This window comes from Canis aureus, chromosome 7 (genome assembly GCF_053574225.1).
Source record: "Canis aureus isolate CA01 chromosome 7, VMU_Caureus_v.1.0, whole genome shotgun sequence".
Lineage (NCBI taxonomy): Eukaryota > Metazoa > Chordata > Mammalia > Carnivora > Canidae > Canis > Canis aureus.
The window spans coordinates 55,022,098-55,033,503 of record NC_135617.1 but is presented as its reverse complement, the minus strand read 5'-3'; the positions used below and the strand labels follow the sequence as shown (position 1 = coordinate 55,033,503).

General features: G+C 37.2%; 1 long non-coding RNA gene across 2 annotated transcripts in view; it reads left to right on the top strand.

Moving 5' to 3' along the window:
- Window positions 1–12: 12 nt before the first annotated feature.
- Window positions 13–11,406, top strand: part of LOC144317401 (uncharacterized) — a 32,191-nt gene continuing 20,797 nt past the window's right edge. The window contains exon 1 of one of the 2 annotated variants that reach the window (XR_013383404.1): window positions 13–145. This is a non-coding gene — a long non-coding RNA (uncharacterized LOC144317401). The other variant, XR_013383403.1, reaches the window with a different exon arrangement.

The following is an 11,406-nucleotide window of genomic DNA, read 5'->3' as shown; positions in this document are numbered from 1 at the left end:
AGCTCACCGAATTCCCACAACTGCCCCATCTCCCGGTAGTGTCGCGCTGACAAAATCCTACGAAATCCTGCTTTCCCTTGAGGAAAAGAAGTGTCTGCTCACATGCTTGAAGAGTAGAAAGAAGATGGAGAGAGTACTAGGATATGTATATATTTTTTTAATTTTTTAAGTTTATTTATGATAGAGAGAGAGAGAGAGAGAGAGAGGCAGAGACACAGGCAGAGGGAGAAGCAGGCTCCATGCACCGGGACCCCGACGTGGGATTCGATCCCGGGTCTCCAGGATCGCGCCCTGGGCCAAAGGCAGGCGCCAAACCGCTGCGCCACCCAGGGATCCCAAGTACTAGGATATGAAAAGCATAGCAGGTGGTTGAAAAATGAGGCCTTCCTTTTCAGACAAGAATTCCTGAATTAACACAGGTCAGATTTTAAAGAGCAGATTGGTCAAGTCCACAGATATTTAAATCCGCAATGCAAGACCCGTGTAGTGCCAAAAGTGCATTCAGGGTTACGTAAAGTTGGCATTTTGCACGTTTGCTCATAAACACTTGCGTTCTTGCCCCTCTTCCCTTCCAAACAGTTTTGTGGGTAAGAAAGTCAATAATAGTAGCAGGGGCAGGTCTTAGGAAAACGCCTAGAATTCTTGACCCCAGGCTGGGGGCTTCAAGTTTAGCGAGTATATTCCGCTAAATATAGCCACTTGAAGCTAAACATCCTCTTGGTTTAAGATGTATTGCCTGTCTTCACATAGGGCAGATGAGTAATAGATGCAGTTTCTCCTATGCTTAGTTGTTTTCAAGATTTATTTATTTATTTATTTATTTATTTATTTTTTATTTTTTTTTTTTTTTCAAGATTTAAAGGAATGAATTAACTCATCATATAAAAGACAGGTTTGGACAAAAGATGACAGACCAAGGATTAATATCCATCACACATTAGCTCTCTCTACTCCCGACAAAGAGACTTGAAATTTCTTATTCTAACCTTCGAGATTCACCTGCGCACTTCTGTAACTGTAAGAAACTACTATGTCTTGTAGTGCTGAGTGTCATTTTCCTCTGGCAATGTTAAAATTCCAAATGACCAAAGCACAGATATTATTTTAGTTCTCTTTTACTGCTATTTCAGTTCAAGTACCACTAAGTAAAAAAAAAAAAATGAAATTTTGAAATCCTCCTAGCCTGCTATATTCTTATGGTTGCATTCAATCAAAGTTAATTTCTGTCAGTTTGCCTTTCTCAATGTTTACAAAATCCATCACTGGATCTTTCTCACTGGTATATTCATGTTTTCACAATATCTTGCTTAGATTATTAATTTAACATTTCAAATACTTATATCCACAAAATTGCTGCTAATTTATTTATAAATAGAATTGCTTAGTACATTTCTTTTATTAGTGCAACATAATTCATTGCTATCCTATAACAGTCTATAACTTACTATGAATATCCTAGTCCTTATTCAGGGAGACACCATACCTATGATTATTATTTGTTTCCTTAGATGATGTCAGAACGAGAGAAACTTGAGTGTTGTAGTGATAGACATTATGAATACATATATATTTGAGAAATGGACTATATCTCTTTTAATTATTCCTCCATTTCAAAAGCCTAGCATAATCCAAATTACCTAGGTAATAGTTTGTAAGTATTTGTTGAGAGAATAAATATTGACTTGACCTACATTCTTAGGGAATGTAGAGGAAAACACACATCAACTCTTTCCTCTAAAATTTATAGTACTGTAGGAAAAATACATACATTTGAGCATTATTACCAGATAGTGCAGTTTAGTGCTAAGTAATTAGAACCAGAAAAAGCTACAATAATTGTGAATTTTGAGTTGATATTATCTAGGTAAAAATTAGATGGTAGAGTGACATTTGAAATCCTTTTGAAAAATGTATATGACTTGATCAGAAAAAAAAGTTTTGAACACTTGTTTAGAAGGGCAGAAACAGACCAATAAATGTATTACAAGGTGTATGTAAGTCAGAATGATAGGCTGTTGAAAATGTTGGGATAACTTTGCATAGAAGTCTAAGGAGATGGGGCACTTGGGTGGCTCAGTGGTTGAGCACCTGCCTTTGGCTCAGGTCATGATTCTGGGGTCCTGGGATCGAGTCCCACATCAGGCTCCCCACAGGGAGCCTGCTTCTCCCTCTACCTATGTCTCTGCCTCTCTGTGTCTCTCATGTTAAATAGATAAAACCTTAAAAAAAAGAAGTCTAAGGACATATGTTTTTTGAATAACACGGGAAAGGAATTTCATTGATGTTTAGATAATTAGAAAATTTTGTGATCAAATATTATTTTATAAAAGCTATCAAATGGAATATTACTTAGCCTTAACAAGAAGTACAAAGGGGAAAAAAGAGGCAAACAAGAAATGGACTCTTAACTATGGAGAACAAACTGATGGTTACCAGAGGGGAGGTGGGTGGAGGGATGGGGATGAAGGAGGACACTTACTGTAATGAGCACAAGGTGTTGTATGTAAGTGTTGAATTATTATATTGTACACCTGAAGCTAATATTACACCATATGTTAACTAATTGCAACTTAAATAAAAACTTAAAAAGAAAGCTACCCAATAACACTGTGCAGGGTGATTTGCAGGGTGGAGAAATTGGTGACAAAAAATAAGAATGTGATGACAATTTCCCATATTAGTTTTAGAACAGTAGAAATAGAACAAAAGATTGGGGTGTGGAGATATTAGAAAGCAGTGTTGTTGATGAATTTGGTATGGAGGGCAAATCCAGAAGAGAAGACAGCTTGTCGGTTTTGAATTACTTGAAAGCACATCTCCACTATTGAAAGGTAGTACAGGTCGTTCTAAATATTAATGTAAAATCAAAAGTTAGCAGTGTGCTGAGCTCCAAGGAGCAGCATTGAAAATTCCTGAGAGCTGGGGGCTAGCGCCTTGCAAGGATTTTGCAGAGAAATCCACTGTAATTCTTACCCTGTTTCTTTATATGTAGGATGTTCCCGTCCCCCTCCACTCATAAACAAATGGCCTTACTAAACTTGCTCTTAGTTATTATGGCTTTTATTTATTTTATTTTATTTTATTTTATTTTATTTTTTAAAAAATTTTTATTTATGATAGTCACACACACACACACACACAGAGAGAGAGAGAGAGAGAGGCAGAGACAGAAGCAGGCTCCATGCACCGGGAGCCCGACGTGGGATTCGATCCCTGGTCTCCAGGATCACGCCCTGGGTCGAAGGCAGGCTCCAAACCGCTGCGCCACCCAGGGATCCCTATTATGGCTTTTAAAAATAGATTCCTTTGGCTTTTCTAGAAAAAAAATATTTTTGTAAAGACAGTTACTACCTTTCTTTTCTTTAAAAAAAAAAAACTCATTTAATTTATTTTTTTCATCTTGATCAGTGTACTCTTTAATCCCCATCACCTATTTCACCCATTCTCCACACCCACTTTTCCTCAGGTAACCATCAGTTTATTCTATATATTTAAGAGTGCGTTTCTTGGTTTCTCTCTTTTTTCCCCTTTGCTCGTTTTATTTCTTAAATTCCACATATGAGTGAAATCATATAGTATTTGTCTTTGACCTATTTCGCCTAGCGTTATACTCTTTAACTCTATGTTGTTGCATTTTGTTGGTTTTTTAAAGTAAGACTTTGGGATCCCTGGGTGGCGCAGCGGTTTGGCGCCTGCCTTTGGCCCAGGGCGCGATCCTGGAGACCCGGAATCGAATCCCACGTCGGGCTCCAGGTGCATGGAGCCTGCCTCTCTCTCTGCCTGTGTCTCTGCCTCTCTCTCTCTCTCACTGCGTGCCTATCATAAATAAATAAAAAAAAATTAAAAATAAAATAAGATTTTATTTATTCATTTGATAGAAAAAGAGAGCACAAAGCAGGAGGAGCAGCAGAGGGAGAGGGAGAAGCGGGTTGCCCACTGAGCAGGGAGCCTGATGAGGGGCTCAATTCCAGAACTGTGGGATTGTGACGGAGCCAAAGGCAGACACTTAGCCAATTGAGCCACCCAGGCACTCCAATGCTGTTACATTTTGATTTCATTCTTTTTATGGCTGAATTATATATATAACTTCTTTTTTTATCTATTCCTCTATCAGTGATCATTTGGGCTGCTTCCATAGTTTGGCTATTATAAATAATGTTGCTAGAAACATAGGAATACATACATCCCTTCAAATTAGTGTTTTTGTAGTTTGTGGGTAAATACCCAAGAGTGCAATTACTGAATCCTAGGGTAGCTCCATTTTTAACTTTTTGAGGAATATCCATACTGTTTTCCACAGTGGCTGCACCAGTTTGCATTCCCACCAACAGTGCACAAGGATTCCTTTTGCTCCATATTCTTGCCAACAAGTTGTTTCTTGTGTTTTGATTAAAGCCATTCTGACAGGTGTGATGTGATATCTCTTTGTAGTTTTGATTTGCATTTGCCTGATGAAGGATGTTGGGCATCTTTCAATGTGTGCATTCACCACCCATATGTCTTCTTGGAAGAAATGTCTGGTAATGTCTTCTGTCCATTTTTAATTGGATTATTTGTTTTTTTGAGTATTGAGTTGTATTGGTTCTTTATATATTTGGGATACTAACTCTTTATCAGATATGTCATTTGCATATATCTTTGTCCATTTAGGACAAAGTTTTGTTGGTTGTTTCCTTTGTTGTATGGAAACTTTTTATTTTGCTGTTGTCCCAATAGTTTATTTTTGCCTTTGTTTCCCTTGCCTCAAGGAGACAGATTCAGAAAAATGTTTCTACAGCCGATGTCAGAGACATTACCTCCTATGCTGTCTTCTAGAATTTTTACAGTTTCAGGTCTCACATTTAGGTCTTTAATCCATTTGGAGTTTTCTTTTGTGTATGGTAAGAGAAAGTGGTCCGCTTTCATTCCTTTGCATGTGGCCACAATGTATTTTCCCAACACCATTTGTTAAAGAGACTTTTTGCTATTGTATATTCATTCTTCCTTTGTTGAAGATTAATTGACCATATAATTATGGGTTTATTTCTGGGTTTTCTGTTCTATCCTACTGATCTATATGTCTTTTTTAAAAGATTTTACTTATTTATTCAGAGAGAGAGAGGCAGAGACACAGGCAGAGAGAGAAGCAGGCTCCATGCAGGGAACCGGACATGGGATTCGATCCCGGGTCTCCAGGATCACACACTGGCTGCAGGCGGCGCTAAAGCGCTGTGCCACCCGGACTGCCCTATATGTCCGTTTTTAAGCCAGTACCATACTGCTTTCATTACTACAGCTTTCTAATGTAACTTGTAATGAATTGTGATATTTCCAGTTTTGTTTTTCTTTTTCAAGCCTGCTTCGGCTATTTGAGATCTTTTGTGGTTCCATACAAATTTTAGGATTCTTTGTTCTAGCTCTGTGAAAAATGCTATTTTAATAAGGATTGCATGAAATCTGTGGATTGTTTAGGGTGGTATAGCCATTTGTTCTTCCAACCCATGAGCATGGAATGTCTTTCTATTTCTTGGTGTTGTCTTGAATTTTTTCACGTGTGTTCTATGTTTTCCAGAGTACAGGCCTTTCACTTCTTTGGTTCAGTTTATTCTTAGATATTTTCCTGTTTTGGGTGTAATTATAAATGGAATTGCTTTCTTATTTTCACTTCTTGCTACTTCATTATTAGTGCATAGGAATGCAACATATTTCTTTTTTTTTTTTAAGATTTTATTTATCTATTAATGATTGAGAGAGAGAGAGAGAGAGAGGCAGAGACACAGGCAGAGGGAGAAGCTGGCTCCATGCAGGGACCCCGGCCTGGGACTTCATCTGGGGTCCCCAGGATCAGGCCCTGGGCTGAAGGCGGCACTAAACCGTGGAGCCACCCGGGCTGCCAGAAACATATTTCTATACACTGATTTTGTATCCTACAACTTTACTGAATTCATGCATCAGTTATAGGATTTTTTTTGGTGGAGTCTAGGGTTTTCTACATAGAATATCATGTCATATGCAAATAGTAAGAGTTTTACTTCTTCCGTACCAGTTTGGATGCCTTTTATTCCTTTATATTGTCTAATTGCTATGGCTAGGACTTCCAGTACTATGTTGAATGAAAGTGGTGAGAATGGACATCCTTGACTTGTTTCTGATCTAAGGGGGAAAACTGTTTTTCACCACTGAGTATGACGTTGGCTATGGATTTTTCACGTACGGCTTTTATTATGTTGAGGTATATTCCCTCTAGACCTACTTTGCAGAGACTTTTTTTTTTTTTTTTTATCATGAATGGATGCTGCAATTTGTCAAATGATTTTACTGCATCTATTGAAATGATTGTATGGTTTTATCCTTCTCTTATTCATGTGATGATTCATGTTGATTGTTTTGTCTATATTGAACTACCCTTGCATCTTGGGATTAAATCCTACTTGATCATGGTGTATGATTTTTTAAATGTGTTTCTGGATATTGTCTGCTAATATTTTGTTGAGGATTTCTGCATGCATATTCATAAGAGATTTGGCCTGCAGGTTTTTTTTTTTTTTTTTTTTTGTGGTATCTATCTAGTTTTGGTATCAGGATGATACTAGTTTCATAGAATAAGTTTGGAGGTTTTATTTCCTCTTTTTTTTTTTTTTTTCCGGAATAGTTTACAAAGAATCGGCATTAGCTTTTCTCTAAATTTTTGGTAGAATTCTCCTGTGAAGCTATCTGGTCCTGGAGTTTTGGGGGAGTTTCTTGATCACTGATTCAATTTCATTGCTGGTTATTGGTCTGTTCAAATTTTCTATTTATTTCTACTTTAATTTTGGTAAGTTATGTTTCTAGAAACTTAACCATTCCTCATAGGTTGTACAACTTGTTGGCATGTAGGTTTTCATAATATTCTGTTAACAATTGTTTGTATATCTGTGGTGTTGGTTGTTATTTCTCCTCTTTCATTAGTGGTTTTATTTATTTGAGTCCTCTCTGTGTTTTTGATAAGTCTGGCTAGAGATTTATCAATTTTGTTCATCTTTTCAAAGAACCACCTCCTGGTTTCATTGATCTGTTCTATTGTTTTTCTCATTTCTATATTTTTTTATTTCTGCTCTTATCTTTATTATTTTATTCCTTCTTTTGGTTTTGGGTTTTTTGTTCTTCTTGACCTAGCTCCTTTAGGCATAAGTTTAGGTTGTTTCTCTAAAATTTCTCTTGTTTCTTGAGATGTGATGTATTCTGTAAAATGTTCCAACTACACTTAAAAGGAATGTGTATTCTGGTGTTTTAGGATGGAATGTTCTGAATATATCTGTTAAATTCTTCTGGTCCAGTTTGTCATTCAAAGTGACTGTTTCCTGGTTGATTGTCTGTTTGGATGATCTGTCTCTTAATGTAAGTGAGGTGTTATAGTCCTCTACTATTATTGTACTACTATCAACTGGTTCTTTATATTTGTTATTAACTATTTTATGCAATTGGGTGCTTCCATATTTGGTGCATAAATATTTACAATTGTTATATCCTCTTGCTGGATTGTCCCCTTTGTTTTATATAGTGTCTTTGTCTTTTGTTACACTCTTTGTTTAAAAGTCTATTTTGCCAGGGCACCTGGATGGCTCTGTTAGTGAAGCACCTGCCTTCAGCTCAAGTCATGATTCTAGGGTTCTGGGATCCAACCCCACATTGGGCTCCCTACTCAATGGTCAGCCTGCTTCTCCCTCTCCCTTTGATGCTCTGGCTGTTTGTGCTTTCTCACTCTCTCTCTATGTAAAGTAAATAAAATAATTTTTAGAAAAGTTTACTTTGTTTAATATAAGTATTGCTATTCTGGCTTTCTTTTGACATCCATTTGCATGATAAATGTTTCTCTATCTCCCTATTTTCAATCTGCATGTGTCTTTAGGTCTGAAATCAGTCAGTTGTAGGCAGAATATAGATGGGTCTTGTTTTTTTGTCCACTTTGTCTCCCTGTGTCTTTTGGTTGGAGGATTTTGTCCATTTACATTCAAAGTAATTATTGATAGTTATGTGTTGATTGTGACTTTGATAGTTGTTTTGTGTTTTTTTCGTTTAGATTTTCTCTGATCCTTTCTTCTCTTGCTCTCTTTCATGGTTTGTTGGCTTTGTTTAGTGATATACTTGGATTTCTTTCTCTTTATTTGTTGCATAACCATTATTGGTTTTTGACTTTTGGTTACCATTAGATTTGTATGTAACATCTTCTAAATATAACAGTCTATATTAAGTTGATGGTTGCTTAAGTTTAAATCCATTTTTACTACTCTTCTACCCATGTTTTAGGTATATGGCATCATATATTATACCCTTTTATTTTATGAACTTGACTGATTTTTACTGAAAATCTTATTTTTACTTCTTTTGTAGTTTTTACTTTACATACTCTCATTTTGGTCTTTATTTTCCACTCAGTCTCCTTTAATATTTCTTGTAGAACTGGTTTAGTGGTCATGAACTCCTTTAGCTTTTGCTCATCTGAGAAACTCTTTATCACTTCTATTCTGAATGACAGCCTTCCTGGATAGAATATTATTGGCTGCAGAATTTTTCCTTTCAGCACATGAATATATCATGCCAATCCCTTCTTGCCTGCAAAGTTTTTGCTGAAAATCCCCTGAGAGTCTTAGGGGGTTTCCCCTGTATGTAACTGTCTTTTTTTTTTATTCTCTTGCTGTTTTTTTTTTTAAAGATTGTATTTATTTATTCATGAGAGACATAGGTAGAGAGGTAGACACATAGGCAGAGGGAGAAACATGCTCGTTGTAGGGAGCCGGATGTGGGACTCGATCCCAGAATTCCGGGATCCTGCCCTGAACTGGAGGCAGACACTCAATTGCTGAGCCACCCAGTCGTCCTTCTCTTGCTGTTTTTAAATTTTTTTTCTTTATCATTGCTTTTGCCATTTTAATTACTATGAGTCTTGGTGTGGACCTCCTTGGGTTGAATTTTGGGGAGAATCTCTTTGCCTCCTGGATCTGGATATCTACTCCTTCCCCAGATTAGGAAAGTTTTGAGCTATTATTTCTTCACATAAATTTCCTACCACCTTTTCTTTCTCTTCATCTTCTGAGATCTCTATAATGCATATGTTATCATGCTTGATGGAATCACAGAATTCCCTAAGACTATTCTCAATTTACATATTTTTTTTCCTTTCTATTACCCATCTGGGTTACTTTCTACTCTCTGTTTTTCGGATATCAAATTGATCATCTGCTTCATCTAGCTTACTGTATTTCCATCAAGTATACATTTGATTTCATTTATTGTATTCTTGATCTCTGACTGGTTCTTTTTTATCTGTGTTAAGGGTTTCACTGATGTCTTCCACTCTTTTCTCAAACCTAGTGAGCATTTTTATGATTATTACTTTAAATTCTCTATCAGGCATATTTATATCTGTTTTGTGTAGATCTCTTGCTGTGATTTGGTTCTGTTCCTTCATTTGGGACTTATTTCTGTATGTTCTCATGTTGTCTAACTCTCTGTATCTGTTTCTTTGTTTTAGGAAAGTCAGCTACTTCTCTTGCTCTTAACAGTAATAGCCTTATAAAGAAGAGATCCTGTAGTTGCATTGCAGTTTCCCTTGTTCCCCAGGGGCTGGTGCTTCAGGGAGCATTCCCTATGTGTGTCTCATGTGTTCTACTGTTGAGTCTTGGCATCTTTTTTCTTCAGTCCAGTTGTCTGCAGAAATCCTCTTTGGCTGTTATGGGCAGTGTTTGGTCCCCAGAAGGGGTGGGTTGTGTTTTAACATGGTGCATAGTGGTTTGCTCATAAAAGGAGACCTGCTCCCATTGTAGCGGGAACTGAAGTCAAGCAAAACTGCTAGTCCTATGCTGTATCTGCATTTTTTAAAAAGATTTCATTTGTTTATTCATGAGAGACACACACACACAGAGGCAGAGACATAGGCAGAGTGCAAAGCACGTCCCTAGCAGGGAGACTGATAGGAGACTCAATCACCAGATGTGGCATCACGCCCTGAGCCAAAGGCAGACGCTCAACTGCTGAGCCACCCAGGCGTCCTAAATGCGCCTGCATTTTAAGATTGTATCTGCTGTTTGTTGTGCTGTCTCTTTAAGGTAAAAGACTCAGCTTCCTACCTCTGGGCTCTACCGGAGCCAGAGCCCACTGATTTTTTAAAAATGCCACACTGTAAGTGCTGCTGGTTGTAAGAATTCATGAAATTAAGCCCCTTTCACTTTCAAAGGCAAATGTTATGGGGATTTGTACTCCCCATTCAGGACCTCTCCAGTGTGAAATCCGTCTTTTGCATTTTTTGTGCCACAGGCTCCCTCCCCACTGTGGATGGCCATGGCCCATTTTATTCTGAAACCAAGTCTTCACACTTCCAACCTTCTTGGATGTGGCTTATTCTCTGCCTTTAGTTGTGGAGTTTGTTCTGTCAGTCTTAGGGTCATTTTCTGGGTTATTTATGTTGATGTCAGTGTTATCTAAGTTGTATCTGTGGGTGAGATGAGCTCAGTCTCCTCCTCCTCTGCTATCTTCCCTCAAGGTTGCATGCAGGCAGTGCAATGGGAGCAAGATTAGAATCTAAGTCTCTGAACACCTACCTAGTGCCCTTTTCCACTCTATATGATTTTATTTTCTTCTCCTTTTACTGTCTTGGCAATACGCTTAAAATGTAAACAGGGTGGTGGAAACTGATATTTTAGCTTTATTCCTGATAGAGAATTCCAGATTGAAAAATGCTATAACACTATTTTCACCTATAACATAAAGTGAAAGCATTTAGTCATTCGCTACTAAGTATAAGATTAGCTAGAAGATTTTGTAAAATATTTCATATTAAGATGAAGAAATTACCTTCTAGTCCTAGTTTTTTGGAAATTGTTTTCATTAAAGGTGTTGAATTGGGCAGCCTGGGTGGCTCAGCGGTTTAGCCCGCATTTAGCCCAGAATGTGATCCTGGAGACCCGGGATGGAGTCCCATGTCAGGCTCCCTGTATGGAGCCTGCTTCTCACTCTGCCTGTGTCTCTGCCTCTCTCTCTCTCTGTGTCTCTCATGAATAACTAAATGAAATCTTTAAAAAATAAATAAATAAAATCTTTTTTTCCCTTAGTATTTTTAACTTTTATTTTTAATTATTTTTTATTGGAGTTCAATTAAAAAAATAAAATCTTAAAAAAATAAAGGTGTTGAATTTTGTCAAGTGCATTATTTTTGCATGTTTTGTGATCATATGATATCTTTATTTGAATATGGTGTATGACATTAACTGATATTTGAATATTGAAACATTTCATTCCTGCAATAACCTCACTTTGTCAGATGTATGATCTTTTTTAAAAATTTAATTAATTAATTGATTAAATATTGTATTTATTTATTCATGGGAGACACACAGAGAGAGGCAGAGACATAGAGGGAGAAGCAGGCTCCCTATGGAGAAGCCCGATGCG